This window comes from Lissotriton vulgaris, chromosome 2_1 (assembly GCF_964263255.1).
Source record: "Lissotriton vulgaris chromosome 2_1, aLisVul1.2, whole genome shotgun sequence".
Taxonomy (NCBI): Eukaryota; Metazoa; Chordata; class Amphibia; order Caudata; family Salamandridae; genus Lissotriton; species Lissotriton vulgaris.
This window is the reverse complement of record NC_141687.1, coordinates 939,599,849-939,619,386: the sequence shown is the minus strand read 5'-3', so window position 1 is coordinate 939,619,386 and position 19,538 is coordinate 939,599,849.

Genomic DNA, 19,538 nt, shown 5'->3' with positions numbered 1-19,538 from the left:
CTCTCTTTGTCTCCTTTCCTCTGTCCCCCTCCTCCCTCTGCTTCCCTCCTCCCTCTGTCTGTCTGTCACCTTCTCTCTGTCTCCATCTGTCTGTCTCCCTCCCTCTTTTTGTCTCCCTCTGCCTGTCTCCCTCCCTCTGTCTGTCTCCCTACCTGTCTCCCTTTCCCCCAGACTGTCTCACTCCCTCTCACTCCCTCTCTCTCCCTGATTCCCTCTGTCTCACTCACTCTGACTGTCTCACTCCATCTCTCTCTCTGTCTCCCTCTCTTTCTCTCTCTCTCTCTCTCTGTCTCCCTCTCTCTCTCTCTCTGTCCGTCTCTCTCTCCTTACCTCTCCCTCTCTGTCTCCCTCTCTCTCATTCCCTCTCCCTCTCTGTCTCCCTCCTCACTCTGTCACCCTCCTCACTCCGTCGCCCTCCTCCCTCTTTCACCCTCCTCCCTCTGTTGCCCTCCCACTCCCTCCTCCCTCCGTCTGTCTGCCTCCCTCCCTCTGTCTGTCTGTCTCCGTCTGTCTCCCTCCCTCTGTCCGCCTCCCTCCCTCTGTCACCCTCCCTCCCCCTTTGTCCGTCTATTTTTCTCTGTCGCCCTCTCTCTGTCTCCCTTTACCTCCCTCACTCGCTTTCCCTCTGTCTGCCTCCCTTTCCCGACCTCCTTCCTTCCCTCCCTCGCTCTCCGTTTGTCTGCCTCCCTTTCCCTCCCTCCCTGGCTGCACGCGGATGCCATGTACGAGATTACCTGCCAGGTCATGTAGGGATGCTGCTGCTGGGAGAACGGGGTCATCGTAGTGATGCAGTTATGGAAAGTGCACATCACTCGGTGTCATCAGCCGGGCCTCGGAGTAGCACGGCGCTCAGGCAAGAGTAAGCATGAGCGGATTTTGCGGATTGGCAATCCGCGAATTTTGCGGATTTGCGGATTTGCGGATTCGCAATCCGCAAAATCCGCGAATTCCCGCGAATTTGCGGATTTTTTTTTTTTTTGTGTTCGCCCGTGTTTCTGCCAGTTCGCGAGGGTTTTTACAATTTCGCAATTTGCGAACTTACCTGTCGGGTCGCAAGTTTTGCGAACTTGTTGTTTCTACGTGTCCAGCCTGTTTGGGATACTCTTCTTCATCACTGCCACTCTCTGTCACCACTGCCACTCTCTGACTACTCATGCCACCCTCTGGCCCACCCATGCCACCCTCTGTTTCATCACTACACCCTCTGGTTGTCCAGTGTACATTATTTTCGGCAAAGCAAAGCACACCTTCCCTGCCTCAAGTGACCTGAATTAATTTGGGGCTGATTAATGTGTCACAGAATATTTTTTTAGCTGGCACCTGCTTCCTTAGTGCGCCCTGATTAGTGATCTTTTGCACTTGCTAAGTGCTTTCATTGTTGCAAAATTAGTTACAACACCTGCCCTGCCCCAACTGACAATAATGAATTAGGGGCTGATTAATGGATTTTAACTTCCAGCCTGGCTCCTGCTTGTCTCCCTTAGCTGTAATTCAGGACCTTTGTGGCATATGTGTAACTATTCTGAGGTTCAGAGCAGGGTCACATAATAGTTTCAACTGGCAACTGAACTCTGGAGGGGCCCCTCAGGAAGCCCTACAGGAAATGGCTACTAATGATGTGCCTGAACTTTTGAACCTGGTAAGTAGTTACTTTCAGTTTTGCCAAGATCGTATTTCTGCAATTTCGCACTTATTCGCGGGGCGCGAACTCACGCTAACAGTGCGAACAGTGCGAGATTTGCGGATTTTGCGGGAAATTCGCAAATCTCGCGGATTGCGGATTTCCCGAAAATCCGCAAAATCCGCGAGCGGAACGGATTTTCCGCCCACGCCTAGGCAAGAGCTGGAGAGGCTCTCCGCTACAAATTGCCTCTGTTTTAACCCCCTGTTCCCCGGGGATGTCACACGAGATCAGGATCAGCAGGGACACCCACAGTCAGGATTAAACTGGGGCCTTGATTATGCAATTTTACAACAAGGCATTGAGAATGCAGAGCACGCGCACTGATGATAGAGTGCATTAAGGATGCTCCCTTAAGGGTATATGATTAACTCAAAAGACTCTTGTCACAACGCCGCACAATGGCAGTATGATTTTCGATTTCATTTTTAACTCGATTTGAGTCACTTATAAAGCTGAAAGTATTTAGACAGAGCACTTCAGAGATTGGCAGAATTAAGCAAAGTCCCAGCCCTGGTGGCCTCAGGGGTCTCACTGTGGTAAATATTTGATTTACCGTCTTAATTTCTATGCAGGTAAGTACTTAATCAATAATAACTCAATCGGAAAGAAAGACGCAGAGTCCGTGGTGTTAGAGTTCTTAGGGGTTTTATTCCTTAAAAAGGAATGGTCATGACCGGATATCTGGTTCCTGCCACCACTGGGGGTGCAGGAAGGGATAGAGCAATATTTTATTGACAATACATAGCTTATATACTTGAGTTACATTATAGAAACCAATATAGTAGGCGTAACAGCTGAGAGAAACAAGATAAAACACACACGTGGTAGTGATACGTAATTAGAAGGCGTGAACTAGGCGTGAACATAGAGGTGTGTGCTAGAAACGTCACAGGTAGGTGTCATAAGTGGGTGGCAACAAAAGCAGAATCTTGCAATGTCAGCAGAAATCTGAGGCCTGGATGCGCGCGCAGCTGCATGACGTGTGACTGACGTGAAGCTGAAGGGTGCAGAGGACTTGACATTTTAACTAACGGAAAGAGACAGAAGTCTGGCATGTCAGATTAACTTGTGCTTCTATCATATCTGATATCTGATGTTTAGGAACTGAGCTATCTGGACGGAAAGGTCTCTGGGGCAGAAGCTATTCTATACTGACTGTGAGTGCGTGTATAAGCGCCTAAGTGTCTGCATGAGAAGCGTGGGGGCATGGGCCTTCCATGGTAACAGGGGCTATGAATCACTTGCACGGAGACAGTAAGACCAGGCCCTTCGCTCTGCAGCTGGGGGGGATGTTTACTTAAACTAGTAGGCAGGAATGCGTTTTCGGAGAGGGAAACAGATAACTCGAAGGTTGAATTCAATCTTGGCAGGCAGCAGGCTGAGCTAAACGCGGTGAGCCGCGCAAGGAGTAAGGCAGAGGTCACGGGTACAGAGACAGCCTGGGCTGAGGCCTTTCAGAGTCAGAAAGCAGAAAAAAGGCTTGATGGCAGAATTCAGGGCCTACTTTGCCAGAGCTGAAAAACGTGTAAAGTACACCACAAAAGACGCTGGCATGGCATACTTAGAAACTGACTATTCAACCCATTCAGGGTGGGTCTGAAGGAGGACATGATAACGTTGGACGCAAATGTATTTGCGTCTTCATAGCTGGCACAGGAGGGAAGTTACATGCACTTTAAGCTCGTACATGGAGACGGTGGGGTACACGATAGGGAACATAACTTGACCAAAAATTTATATTTCCTCATTCCCTCCTTGTTCCCTACGGACCCTTCATGATATCTCGATCCTCATGAATCGATCAGTTTGTTCTTGTAACATCATTTGCTCGTCTCTCTTCCGTTGTCGGTTTGAGAGAAAACTGGAATGTTCAATGCACGATGTGGTACACAGTCCACAAATCGCCGGCCCACACTGTAGGCACAGGCAGCAACTGAATACTATGACAAGGGCAATGCCTAGGAAGGATAGGATCTTCCATCCCCAAGCGGTCAACGTTGTCCAGAACCAACCGGACCAAGTCCAGGTGCCTGGATTCTGATGTATTAAACTTGCAATCTTATGAAGACGTGTAATAGCTTTGTATACAGATGGCGCGTTTTCTGGAATGAAAACACAGCAACTTGACCCGATGACCTTACAAGCTCCACCTCTATCTGCCAAGATGACGTCAATAACAAGACGATTTTGAAGGACAACAATCCGCATAGCAGACTTCTCCTCTGTTAAGTTACCTAGGGCGGAGGCAGTTTCATGTACTACTGCTTCAAGGGTTCTGGTTAATCTACGTATCAATTTACTGTTTTGGACGGGGCCTGTGAAGAAAAAGAATCCTTTATTAAAATCTGTGTATTGCTCCCATGCCGTTTCAGTATAGTCGACAATCGGGAGATCTCTTCGGAATCTATCATTTACTAGATTTGTATTTCTATGATAATCAGGGGGAGCTAGGAAAACAGGGGGCAGAAGGAAAGCAATGTAACAGGTACCATCCCAATCTGGAGGTAAACGTATGTATGCGGTATGGCCACAAACAAAATATGAATGACGTGTAGCTCGGAATGAGGACCTACCCTCATCAGTGAATTCGACCACAGTAGTACATTTACTATGACCTAAGTGTACTGAACCTTTCTTTCTAACACAAAGATGACCAGTGACTGGTAATACTGACATAGCGGGGAGAATGGGTGCAGCTTCGGACTCGATAGTAAGGATCATGAGGTTAACTGTGTAATTACCTAATCCATATACTTCGTTTTCTAGATCAGTTCCTATTCTAACGGATCGTCCACTTCCATCAGGGTAACAGACGTCGAACAGAACTGAATTCAGGTTTCCCCAAACCCAGCCCCCCTCGCGGGTAACAGCAATATCAGAATCTAAAGAATTAATCAATCTACTCCATGCACCACAGGAGCCATTGTGAGTGAACGGATACGGAAAGAGGGGCAGAACTCCCTTGTATTTCTGATGGGGAGGGAGTCGGCCACATATCCAACAGTTTGTAGCATTGCTCGTCTGATGGGAGTGATGTAACATGCTAATGAATGTGTTGTTGCGCAGCGCAAGTCTGTAAGACAATTCGTGAGGGGGTAATGTACTAAAAGAATGTTCAGCAGAAACATTGTAAGCAGATTGTTCACGCTTGAAGATAGGGTAGTATATGGGAAGCAATATACTCGCCACAATAATCAGAAGACTTAGAAAAAACATGATTAATAAAGTCACTATACAGTGGCTGCGGAGTGATTTGCAATATGCACGTTTCTTGAATTCTCTCTCTCTCTCTCTATCTCGATCTAGGGGATACATGTCAGAAACTATTTAACCGATTCACCTAGGGGAGGACTTAAACAATTAAACTGTCTGACTTGCTAGATCGAAGCTTCAGTTTATACTCCTCTTGGGGAGTTTTCTCTCGTTCGGGAACCTTAAAGTCACTAGGTTTAATACAGTCTTTGGTGGGGGTGGACGAGTCAGGGTCTGGTTTCAGTTCGTTGCACTTTTTAATATGACTCGTATGTATCCACCCCTTTCTGCCTTCCACCTTTATTGCTGTCCTCGTAGTGAGAAGGACGGTCTTCGGCTCTTTCCAGCGGGGCTCCAGCGGACTTTTCCTGTCAAAGTTCCTTATTAAGACGGTGTCACCTGGTCGGACATCGTGCGGCTTTACATCAGTGTTGTCAGGGAAGGCTGCGGCAACCTGTGAACGACATGATTGGAGTGCAGACATCAAGGAGGCAAGGTAATCTGTCAGCATATTACAATCGACATCAGTAATTTTCTTAGGCATGGGCGTCCCCCACATATTCGGTGGTCTGCCAAAGACCACTTCGTACGGGGATAGTCCTGATCTCGAATGGGCAACCATTCTCATATAGAACAATGCAACTGGCAGGGCGACTATCCAGTCGACCCCTTTCTCTTTACAAACTTTAGCAAGACGGGTCTTTAATGTCTGGTTATGCCTTTCTACAAGGCCTGCGGCTTCGGGGTGTCGGACACAATGGAATCTCCACTGATATCCTAGCAGAAGGGAGACATGCCTCATGAGTTCGGATGAGAACGGCTGTCCGTTATCTGAGTACACGACACGAGGCAGGCCGTATCGTGGGAAGAATTCTCGAACCAGCTGCCTGGCAGTGGTCGGGGCAGTGTAATCTGAGACTGGGTATGCTTCGGTCCAACGGGAAAGTGCACAAACAACTACGAGGACATATTTGAATCCCCGACAACGGTCCATCTGGATATAATCCATCTGGAGGACTTCAAAAGGGTGATCGGGAGGATGAAATCCACCTTGCTCTACAGGAACGCTTTTACCTGGATTGAACTGACAACAGATCATGCAAGTACGCACTTTCTGTTTTGCTGCTGCTCGTAAGTGTTTGTTGTACCAGAGGTTCTGTAAACTGTCTAACATAGCTTTCTCTCCTAGATGTGCAGGACTATGTGCTGTATTTATCATGATTTGGACCATTGAGTCGGGGAGAAACCATGTAGATTTTCCCTTTGTGACCCATCCTTGATCTGTCTGGATCCCTCCTAGTTCAGTCCATTTCTTTATTTCATCTGGAGTGGCATGTGTCTGAATATCGATTACGTCTAGGGTGGGATCCCTGACTGACATACACTGAGTTGGTACTATTGTCTTTGTCACATCAGTAGTCTGGGTGTGAGTCAATGCTGTGTGTTTTGCTGTCTGGTCTGCCAGGTCATTACCCTGGGAAACAGAATCCGTAACTTTAGTATGTGCTTTACACTTCATGACTGATATGCCCGAGGGCAAATGTATTGCTTCTAACAGTGCTTGAATGAGGGGACCGTGTTGGATCTTGGCACCATGAGAGGTCAAGAAACCTCTTTCTTGCCATAACATTCCGAAGTCGTGTACGACTCCGAACGCATAACGGGAATCAGTGTATATGTTAACATTTCTGTTCTTGGCTAGTATACAAGCTCGGGTCAGAGCGATGAGCTCCGCCGCTTGAGCAGACAGTGTGTCAATACGATGTGTTTCTTTAACTTCAGTTTCAGTGGTCACTGCATACGCGGCCACTAATTCTCCTGTACTTGTTCTCATGCATGAACCGTCCACATAAAGTGTCAGGCCTGGATTTGTCAGTGGAACATCTGTTAAGTCTCGTCGAGGTTTTGTTACTGTATTAATGATCTCTATGCAATCATGCGGGGTTGGATCTGTCATAATTGTAGGTAACAATGTTGCAGGGTTCAGAATGCTACAGCGTCTGATTTCTATGTGTGGCTGGAAGAGTGTCAATTCATAGCCTGTCAGTCATGCTATAGTCAAGTGCTGAGTCTGGGTTCTGTTTAAAAGAACCTCTACAGAATGTGGAACTTGAACTGTTAATGGATGTCCTAAAACAATTGAGTCGCTCTGTCTGATTGCTAGTGCTGTTGCTGCTACTGACTTCAAGCACGCAGGGAGTGCCTGAGCTACTGAATCCAATGTACTTGAAAAATAAGCGCAGGGCTTATGTGAACCTGCTTGATCTTGAGTGAGGACAGACAATGCTGTACCCTCACGTTCTGTAACAAAAAGTGTAAAAGGTTTGCTGTAACATGGTGTCGCTAGAACTGGTGCTTGACATAAAGCTTTCTTTAATTCTTCAAAAGCCTGTGTATGTTCCTGAGTCCAAGGGAGAACAGTCGAAGTCGCTGCCTCCTGTGTTGTTAACTGGATGAGTGGTTTAGCTAGAAATGCATACTGGGGAATCCATTGTCTGCAGTACGAGGTGAGGCCTATAAAGGCCCGCACTTCCTTTTGTGTCTGGGGTTGTGGCATATTTACAATTAACTGAATGCGATCGGGAGTCAGTTGTCTCCCCACTTTGGACAGCAAGTGACCCAAGTACACAACTTGCTGAACACAGAATTGTAGCTTCGAAGGAGACACCTTGTGTCCCTTGTCGGCCAGAAAATGTAAAACTGTCAATGATGCTTGTTCACATTCGGGCTCACTTCGTGCGGTGATCAGCAGATCATCGACGTATTGCAGTAAAGCGGTGTTAACTGGCATTATGATACAATCAAGTTGTCTTTTCAGTGCTTGGCTATAGATGCTGGGGCTTTCTGTGAATCCTTGAGGTGCGCGTGAAAATTTGAAACTTCGTCCATTTAAACTGAATCCGAAGAGATATTGGCTCTCTGGATCAATAGGTACACTGAAGAAGGCGTTCTTGAGGTCAATTACAGTAAAGAACGTTGCTTCTGAATCAATAGCCGTCAATAAGGATGAGATGTCGGGAACCACAGGGTACTGTGGAATAATGCATTTCTTCAATTCTCTTAAATCAATCACCAGCCGATATACTGGCGGTGCATTGGGATCAGTACGTTTAAGAATCGGAATGATGTGTGAATTGCAGATATTGGAGTCGGTTTCTACGACCACTCCTTGGGCAATGAGCTCTTCAATGATTTCCAGTAAAGCCACTACAGCATCGGGTGGTAACTTGTATTGTCTGATTCTGGGTAAAACAACACCTGGTTTGAGTGTAACACGGTATGGTGTAATGTGCATACAACCTACATCAGTTGGGCCTTTTGCCCACAAGTGATCTGGTACATTTTTCAATCTGACATCAAACTCTCGTAACACATAATGACCCTTAAAGTCTCTCAAGAAAAGTCTAACTCCTTCCGGAGAGCAACATATAACAGCTCCTAGAGCTTTCAATGTCTTTATTCCTAACAGATTTTCTGGACATGATTTCGTGAGTAACAGGTCTGTAACACGTGATAATGGACCCACAGCCAGGGGGACTGGTTTCGATACCTCATTTACAATAGGCTGTCCTGAAAAACCAAGGGAAACATTCTGTGAACCTGAGAGGGGTGCCCCTGGGACTTCATCATGGCTGATTGTGGTGCGACTTGCCCCTGTGTCAAATAAAAACTTTCTGTCTTTTCCCAATACTTGACTGTGTACATAAGGACCCTCTTGATCTACAGGAATCTCAATAAGAGGCAAGCCACCCTCCCTCTCTAGGCTGTTTCATGTGTATCGTTGATAATCGGGATAATCAGATTGGGCATACTGGTACATTTGTTGCGAAACTTGCTGAGTCGCGGCAATGGGCTGTGGCTGTGACTGTCTCTGAGGTACCGCTACTGTCTGTGCTGTATGTGATGGAACATGCATAGGCTGTGTATTCTGCATGGGCTGTATATTCTGTGAAGACTGATGCTGATTATGATCTTGTCTAGGCGGATGCGGTCTTTCTTTAGTTTTACCTGTCGCTATATTATGTTTCAGAACTGGGCATTCATGTACGTAGTGACCTGGCTGCTTGCAATGGTTGCATGTCCCTTTAACGGAAGCTGCGGAATGGCCTGTCTGGGTCGTACCCTTTCTCTGGCCGTCGGCTGGAACCGATTGGGCCACTAACATTTTCATTTTCGTGTCTTTCATGCGTTTCTGTTCCTGATCCTGTTCTTCTCTAATTCTGTTCTGATGATATTGTAACATCTGTAACATCTGGGATGGCGTATTTGCCTGCCAAGTACTTTCAACTTTATACACGCGGTTCTTAACTAATGGCAGGGAATTCTCGACTAATTTTGATACAAAAAGATGCGGGTATGACTCACTACTTGGTTTAAGGCCACTATTAATAATGAAACATTTCTCGAATCTTGAGTAGAAGTCACTAGTATCTTCATCGTGTTTCTGTTTACAGGACGAGATTGCGTCCCAATCTTCCTTTCTAGTTGTCAGTAATCTTGGGAGAACCTGTACTATCAAACCTGGTAATGCTTTAGTTTTCTCCCCAAGGCCTAGCCCTGGGGTACGTTTTTCCTCCTCTTCTTCTATTTCTGCCCATACAATCTTTTTGTCTCCCACTTCCCATTCTTTTTCCTTGAGTTTCTCGTAGATGCCCGTGGGCAGCAGTACCTTTAACATTTTCATGATATCTTCATATGTGTAATCCCCCATCAGTAACATGTCTTTAAGTTCTCTATGAAAACCTGCAGGGTCTTTATCATGACAGGGTACTAGTTTCTTCATTTCCAATAGTTCTAACTTGGTCAGAGGCGTGTGTACATACACACGTTTCAGATTATGATCGGTACCCATGACTGGATGTACTTCTCGTAAGGGGTTCTGACTTTCAATGCCATGCAGGCGCTCCATATGATACATTTTTCTTTCTGGGGGCGGAGCAGGAACATATTGTGAACCCAGGAAAGTGTTATGTCTGTGTCGTTGATCTAGAATTATTTGAATTAATTTGGTACTTAAACCTCTCCATCTATCCATGAGTAGCGCTTCTAATGTATCGTGTAAGGGACCTGGGTCAGCGTGTTGATATCTAAATAGCGTGAGGAGGTGTTGAATCATGTATACACCTGCTAACTTCTGCTCGTCTGGGGAAAGGTTCAGAAATGTCTGTGCTACGGTGTCATCATTGTATATATTCGGGTTGTCAGCCCATAGTACAGCTGACCGGGCTAGTTCTTGTTCATCCATAGAATTGAGTACATGGTACCCCATTCGTTCTCGAAGCCTTTTATCAGTCTCCTGGAACTGATGTTCAGGAGAATTCGGTTTTGTTATGCCAGAGAGGAAAACTCTCTTGCTTTCTGGACGAATGCCTTTCCTAAGGTAAGTTCCCTTACCCACATATGCTATTGTATCTGTAGTCTTTTCTGGTTCTTCAGGTTCTTCCTCCTCCTCGGAGGAGGCATTCTCTTTTTCTTTTTCTTTTTTGTGTATCTCTATTACTGCTTTTCTTATTTTCTTGTACATACTGGCTATGCAACCCCCTTTATCATGTTTTCCTTCAGATATATTTTGACCCCACTTGTTGAGTCCATCTAATTCATCCTGTTCTGTCTCAGGCCTGTCTCGTTCTCTTATTAAGCAATTTATGAAAAAACGTAGTATATACGCTTGAGTGTCAACTTTCTGATGTGCCATGGCTTCCTTAATACTGTCAGGGTCTTCCCCAGTCCGGACAAAATTATATATTCTATCTAGGTACTCTTTCATTCCTGAGAAGTACAGTAGGTAATCTGTAGCTTGTCGTAAGCGTAGTGATGCTATAAACATCCTATCATCTTTACCGGGTACTGGGTCGTATCTGCAAACTTGAAGCGGTTCTTTGAGTGGGTCGAGGCGGGGTGAGTGGAGCATAAAGGGCTTCTGCAAGTGTAATCTGCGTGTTGGCGGCGGGGTCTGTTGACCCCCGGACGCACCTCCTGAGGCTGAAGCTTGAGCGTTATCTCTTTGTGGAGTCTGTATCGGTACTTGAATTTGTCTTTTAGTAGGATCAGGTAGAAGCGGTTTCGGTAGATTAATTTTAGGTGCGGGAAGTGGTGGAGGTGGTGGAACAGGGGGAACCTGTCGGACGGGAGAACCTTGCTGTGGTACTGGCGGGATACGATCTCGGGGCGGGTTACCACCCCGTCCCCGTCGGTAGGCGGGACGCGGACAGGCAGATTGGTGTAAGCGGGAGCTACATCCTCTAGATAGGAATTCAGAAATATGTCTTTAGTGGTCCTGTGAGTTACTTTAGTTGGAATTAATGGTGGCGGCAGATTTTTCGGTATTTCTGAAGTGGCCTCTGGCGAACCCTCGGCCACGAGATACATGCCATTTACGAGATTGTTTCGTGCGCGGTCTATTTGCTCTGATTTTACTCGGATCCCCTCAGTAACTAATTCGTTTTCTTGAGCTTTATCTGATTCTTTAAGTCTGTCTTCTCTACGGAGTGCTTTTTCAGCACGTTAATGTGATTCCTTACGCCAAAATTCTATGGCGTCTTTCTGAGATTGTCTGGCTTTCTTTTTCCATAATGCTTCTTCTACCTTCATGATGCACTCGGCATCCCATGTTCCGGTAACGGGCCATCTGTGTCTTTCGTCTAGATGCTTAGTATAATCGGCCCATAAATCTAGATACAGTATGGCGTCTATGCCATGTTTATGGTACATGAAATTTCCAGGAGTGTCCCTAGGGGGGATAGGAATTTCTTCCTCTAGCATCCCTTTCCTAGTTCCTATCTGCTTTAACTTGTTGAAAAACGGCATCTTGTTTACTTAATACTGAATGCTCAATCCTTGCTACTTAATACTGAATACAGCTAGTTACACAAGAACACAATAATGTACATAAAAAACAGTCACTCATACAACAACATTAATCACATGGAAAAAGACATTTAAAAACACCTATTACTACCCCCTATACCGGATGTACTGCTAAACAGCACAGATACACTGCTGAGAACAGTGCAAGAACTTGAATCATCGGATATACTGCTAAACAGTACAGATACACTGTCTAAAACAGTGCAGACCGGACTTGTGTACCCAAACCCGTCTAGATACGTCCCAGCAATGGTACTCACCGGGAAGCACGGAAAACAGAAGGCCTCGGAAAACTCGACTGGACTGGACCGGACTCGACTCGACTCGACACGTGGATACTTCGGAAAACTGGTGGGCCTCTTGACACCTCGGACCTTGCTTCTTTCGGCTAGGCTCTGGTCGGGATCCTCCGCGCTCCTCACCGCCTCGTCTGGGTGCTAATTGCACTCTTCGTCACCTCCGTGGGCCAGAGGGAGATACAGGAAATCCTGCCGGTACGCGTAGTTTCCGTCTAACTGATGGCAGGGGACAGAGTTTGCAACGCACCAACCGGCGCGTGAGGTGGGGGAGGGGTCCCTATTCGGGCGCCAAAATAATTTGTGGTAAATATTTGATTTACCGTCTTAATTTCTATGCAGGTAAGTACTTAATCAATAATAACTCAATCGGAAAGAAAGACGCAGAGTCCGTGGTGTTAGAGTTCTTAGGGGTTTTATTCCTTAAAAAGGAATGGTCATGACCGGATATCTGGTTCCTGCCACCACTGGGGGTGCAGGAAGGGATAGAGCAATATTTTATTGACAATACATAGCTTATATACTTGAGTTACATTATAGAAACCAATATAGTAGGCGTAACAGCTGAGAGAAACAAGATAAAACACACACGTGGTAGTGATACGTAATTAGAAGGCGTGAACTAGGCGTGAACATAGAGGTGTGTGCTAGAAACGTCACAGGTAGGTGTCATAAGTGGGTGGCAACAAAAGCAGAATCTTACAATGTCAGCAGAAATCTGAGGCCTGGATGCGCGCGCAGCTGCATGACGTGTGACTGACGTGAAGCTGAAGGGTGCAGAGGACTTGACATTTTAACTAACGGAAAGAGACAGAAGTCTGGCATGTCAGATTAACTTGTGCTTCTATCATATCTGATATCTGATGTTTAGGAACTGAGCTATCTGGACGGAAAGGTCTCTGGGGCAGAAGCCATTCTATACTGACTGTGAGTGCGTGTATAAGCGCCTAAGTGTCTGCATGAGAAGCGTGGGGGCATGGGCCTTCCATGGTAACAGGGGCTATGAATCACTTGCACGGAGACAGTAAGACCAGGCCCTTCGCTCTGCAGCTGGGGGGGATGTTTACTTAAACTAGTAGGCAGGAATGCGTTTTCGGAGAGGGAAACAGATAACTCGAAGGTTGAATTCAATCTTGGCAGGCAGCAGGCTGAGCTAAACGCGGTGAGCCGCGCAAGGAGTAAGGCAGAGGTCACGGGTACAGAGACAGCCTGGGCTGAGGCCTTTCAGAGTCAGAAAGCAGAAAAAAGGCTCGATGGCAGAATTCAGGGCCTACTTTGCCAGAGCTGAAAAACGTGTAAAGTACACCACAAAAGACGTTGGCATGGCATACTTAGAAACTGACTATTCAACCCATTCAGGGTGGGTCTGAAGGAGGACATGTTAACGTTGGACGCAAATGTATTTGCGTCTTCATAGCTGGCACAGGAGGGAAGTTACATGCACTTTAAGCTCGTACATGGAGACGGTGGGGTACACGATAGGGAACATAACTTGACCAAAAATTTATATTTCCTCATCACACACCTAGACCCCACCCCATTTTTGAGGCACTCCGGCATCAGCCTTGTAGGTAGCCCAAGGGCTTTAGATTTAAGCCCTGCAGTGCCCAGCCATAACTGTCAATCAGGCTTAATCACAGCCGCACCCGAGCACTTCACAGGTCTTTAAAAGACCATTTGTATGTTAATGAGACTTTTGTATTTCACCTCTTAGCGCCCCTGCAGCTCCACTCTGACTATCACTGGAATGCCCGGGCCCCCACAGAGCAACAGAGTCTCGGCCCGCAGTGTTTGCAGACACTCTTAATTATTATTTTTTTAAACATGGGTAAATTGTCTTTAAGGTCCGCGGGCCACCAGGGAAGGCTTGCCGGGCCGCTGGCGGCCCGCGGGCCTTTCTATGAGTACCCCTGCTCTAGAAACTCCAGCACCATATTGCTTAAACCACAGAGATTCTCAAAAAAGAAATCCTACAGCAGATCCTTTCCTGGGATTGCCCAGGGAATTTGGAAGTCACTCACCCCTGAAATAAAATTGAACAACTCTCCAACATATTTCAAGAAAGAAATTACATTTCTTTACATAAACAACTTTCTGTCCTAGACCCTAGGAACACCTCTTGCCTAGCATGTTTTGACTAGTCATCTACACTCAGGATTAATGCTATCTGTGCTATGCTACCTGTCTCTACACTGTGGTGATGCTGCCCAAATCTGCAGCCTAGTAAAGTAAATATAGGGGGGTTTACCCAACAAAGTCACTAGGGACCGGGGCGTCAAGTGGTATACTAAAAAGGGGGGTCCCAGTGAACCGTTATAAACACATCATGTTTAATCACAATAGCATAAAATATATATTTTTATTTATTATTTTCTCCAGAGCACATTGCTAATCAATCACAATGAGCTAAATCTACAATCCGTTAGAAAGCAGTAATGGCAAAACAATCATAGTGCCCGATGGAAAAAGTAGAGGAAAAAGTGATGGGATAAAAGAAAAGGATTGTGCAAAGGGATAGTTAATGTGACAACAATATATTTCACGATTAACATACAAAATACATTGGCTTCAGAGCCCTGAGCCAAAAGGGAAAGAATAACTTCAAATGTTCATCAAAAATCATGTGTATGACGCTGGTATTCAATATCCAAATTAGGGGTGGCGTCAAACTGATGTATAAGGAAGTAGCCGTCGACGTTTCGACCACAAAACTACAACTGTAGGCATGGTTGGCACCTTACAACGAGGTCTTCATCAGGACAAAAAAGTGAAACCAAGGGTACACTATGTCATCTATAAAGATAAATTAGAATCAAGTACCAGTACTCCTATATTCAAACAGTGTGAGCGTAAGTTATCACAAACTCAAAGGGAATGTTAACATGGTCGGTGGAATTTCTAATTGCCACCAGTTGGATGATTAACGCTTCAAATTCAAAAATTCACGTAATTTCCTTATCATATGAATGATTCCAATGTCGTCAAAATTCTTAAAAAAATATAAATGAAATCTCAATCAAAAACCAAAGACTTAATCAGAACAAGTTTTCTCCGCAGAACAGAGTATTTCTTACATATGAAGATTATCTAAAAAGGTTCCTATAGAAACCAGCACAGGACACTCAAGACCCAAAACTATACCAAACCAATACAACATACTACAAAATCCCATGTCACTCAGCACAGGTGGTCTATATATGGAACAAAAATGTAGGTGCAAATCCACGAATTAAATCGGATCCACAATACATCAAGGCTGAAAATAAAACATTCACGAATTGAGCATTAAAAACACTGCAGCGCGTGTTTTAGAAGCGTACCAGAAAAATATCGTCAAATCTGATATTGAATGAGGGAACATACTACAAAATCACATGTCACTCAGCATAGGTGGTCTATGTTTGGAGCGAAAATGTACGTGCAAATCCATGAATTAAATCGGATCCACAATACATATTACACCAAGGTTGAAAACAAATCATTCACGATTTGCGCATTAAAAACACTCCAGCGCGTGTATTAGAACACGGAGTCCTACAAACATACCAAATTAATATACCGTCAAGTCTGAATGAGGGCTCATAACTTGGGACTGGCAGAAACTTCTTATAGCCAGTGATTATCAAGACTGAAGAACACCTCGAGATCTAAGGGGTGAAATGAGGGATCGTGTGAGCGAAGAACCGCTGACTAATAGCACCCATCTGGTGTTAGTAGGGGATAACAAAAGCACACATAACTAATCTTGAGGGGTGGTCACGAATGACTATTCCGACGTACCCATCACCTAAAGGGAAACGTTTATGTTAACCACAGATTTATACGTGGGCTACCAAACACACTAAAGATACGGTCACTGATTTAAACACAGACCTCAAAATACGGTAAATTGCTCATGTGGGCTATTCAAACAAACTAACTACCTTCATTGAGGGTTAAAATCCGCCATGTCTCGTCGTAATCCAAAGCTCCCGGGATCAATCACTGGAGTGACGTGAAAGCCGATTGCCGCTATAGATATAGAAGAGGGACTAATTCCTTAGGTGAATGAAAACCACTTCCGTAGAAGAATCGTGAGCATGTCCACAAAAAGAGGACTGAAGCTTGGTCAAGTCGCAGTGTTAGTCCCACTAAGCACAGAGTGGGGAAATGCCATATCCCTCACTATAACAAACGATTTTCGGGAATCAATTAAAAACGGGGGATTTGTTAGTACACCATAGGTACTTTCGATCCAGTTTCAGAGACTGTCATAAAAGAGTAGATATGATATATTAATAAAGGCAAATATTTCAAAAGGGATTCAAACCACAGATGGAACCTTCATTGGTCAAAATAAAACAACTGAAGTGAAAAACAAACCAGGGATCACATCAGGATTAAATTGTAAAAATCAGCCACACACCTATCACACAGGAGGGTGAAGCAGCTTCCATCATTAAATACAATAAAGTATCTCGTAGGTCTTATGAAGTATCATAAATGACGCACCACTCTACACAGGAGGGTGAAAGTCAGACAATCACAGATCAAGTAGGTTAACAGCGGCCGAAGGGTCATCTGAAAATTGAGATATTTAAATAAGCTACACACCTCTCGCGCAGGAGGGTGAAGCAGCTTTCGTCATTAGGTACATCATGGTGTAAACAGGTACCAAGTATGACGCACCTCTCAACACAGAAAGGTGAAGGTCAAATATTCAGAAATCAGCGTCAACATTTGGCCAATTGTGCATAGCTACTATCAGCTTCATTTAACCCATTACGGATAGTGTCGAGAATTGTCATCCATTTGGATTCCCTGAGTGTGAGAATGTGTGCAATGTCGCCACCCCTTGGCCCTAGGACTATTTTCTCTAGAACAAGCCATTCTAGGGTATCGGGGGTATTGCCATGTCTGGTACAGTGCTCCACCAAGGGAGCCCCCGAACATTACACCTGATTCTGCTGCCATGTTGTAGGATTTGAGCCTTTATCCTTTGTTGGGTCTGGCCAATATACACTAGATCGCACGGGCATTTAATTGCATAGATAACATTTACTGTGTTACAGTTGGTATGCGATCTTAGTGTAAAAGAACGGCCTTTATACAAGAATGTTTTGGTCTGAATCGTTGTAGGACATGTCGCACATGCCCCACATTTTGTGTGGCCCTTAATCAGTGGAAGATTCCACAAGGATTGAATTGTTGGATTGGGAGGTATAGTTAGAAAGGATTGGACTACCTCATCTTTGATATTACGCACCCTTTTGAATGAATGCAGAGGGAGGGCCTTCTGTTCAATGTCATCGGCCACTAAACCCCAATGCTTGTTTATGATTTTTTTTATATCATTGCTCCGGGTTGAGAAGGTGGTCACACATATTAGGCGTTCTTGAGACGTGTCTTGTTTAGCTTCCGGGGTCAGTAATACATCACGTGGGTTGTACCATGCCCTCTTGCGTGCACGCTTCACCAGACGTTTCGGGTACCCCCGTTCCAAAAGGCGGTTTGCCAATTCTTGTGATTCTATCATATAATTCTCTTTGTTTGAACAATTGCGGCGGATCCGTAAAAACTGGCCGACAGGTAGGTTATCTCTTAGGCCTCTCGGATGATGGGTGCTATATTCCAAAATGGAATTACTTTCTGATGGTTTACGAAAAAGTGTAGTTTGTAAAACTTTTGTTTCATTGTCAACATAGATCGTGATGTCTAAGAATGGAATTTTCTCACTACTCGATTCCATGGTAAATTGAATATCTGTGCTGTTCCCATTGAGCCAAGTGTGGAAGTGTGTCAAGTCCAGAAGGGTGCCATTCCAGACGCACAACACATCGTCTATATACCTGACCCACAAATCCATCTGATTTATAAATGGGTTGGTGTCGTTGAAGATAAACTTTTTCTCAAAGTCGTCCATGAATAACACTGCCAGATTGGGGGCAAAAGTAGCCCCCATGGCAACGCCTTTAGTTTGAAAGAAGAACTCATTCTGGAACATAACATTTTTTTTCATCATTGCTAGTTCCAGTAGCTCCAAAATAAAGTAGATTTGCACCAGAACAGGAGCTGTTCTGGTGTTCAGAACCTTCTCCATCACAGCAATCGCCGCCAGTTGAGGAATACTAGTATAAAGTGACACAATGTCACAAGTTACTAGTCTTTGTGTGCTAGGGTCGAACAGTCTTTGATCAATTAGATTAATTACATGGGTAGTGTCCCGGAGATAGGCCATCGTCTGAGTGGCCAGGGGTTTCAAGAAGAAATCAATGTACTGACAGAGGGGTTCCAACATAGAACCACACCCGGACACAATCGGACGTCCGGGTGGGTTATGTAGTCCTTTGTGCACCTTGGGTAAGGTGTAAATTGTCGCAAGGCGAGGGTGGCTTTGATTAAGGAATTTAAACTCCTGCTCAGAGAGAAAACCTTCATCCAAACCCTTCTGTGTTACGTGTAGGATGCCTACCGCCAAATCTTTCGACGGATCAATACTGTTTTTCTTGTAACTGATACCATCTCCTAATTGCCTGTAGATTTCATCTTTGTAGGTGTTAGCATCCTGAATCACTATTGCCCCGCCCTTATCTGCGGGCTTGATGACTACTTTGGTATTGTTCTTTAAACCCTGCATGGCTAGTTTCTCCCCTCTGCTTAGATTGAATCGAGTATATTTTGGTCTAGACAGGAGGTCTTCCACATCCAGGGTAACCACATCCTCAAAGGCAAGAATTTTATTGCTCATGGAGTAGGATGGTGGGAAAAAGGTTGATGGTTCTCTGAGCCCAGTTACCGAAGGTCTCTGTTGTGTGGTTGAATGTTTAAAGAAGTATCTTAATCAAACTTTTCTGATGAACCTGTATAGGTCCGTTTTCAATTGGAATTTGTTTGGCAGAGTGGTGGGTACATAGGAGAGGCCCCTACTCAACACTCTACTTTCCTCATCTGATAGTTGATATTTAGAAATGTTCACTATTGGATTGGAGGCAACTCTTGCTGCTGTTAAAGGCGTCTCTGGGGTAGATGGTGTAGTTACCAACGGTAGGTGTTTTTCCTGGTGGAGATTTCTCCATGGGTTTCTGGACGGAACGTCACTTGCTTCTGTGCTCTCCCTCTGCCTCCATTCTGATTGCCCATGTTCGGCTGTTGGCCCCGTTGTTGGCCACGGGACCAGTTGCCACGTACCCGAGGTGGTCTCCATTGACCCTGGCCTTGGCCTAAAAATAAATTGAGGTGGTGGTGGATATAGTGGGTAGCCAAAGTCCTGGTATTGGTAATTGCATCTTTTGAGAACAGAACACCCAATGATACAGGGAGCAATACTGAAGTTAATCAATTGTTAGCTCTCAGGAAGAAAACTAAACGCATCGAGTTACATGGTGAATTCATGCTGAAATATCTTAAAGCTGGTATAATCCCACAAGGATTACAAATTAAAAATATACCAGGTCTCTTTG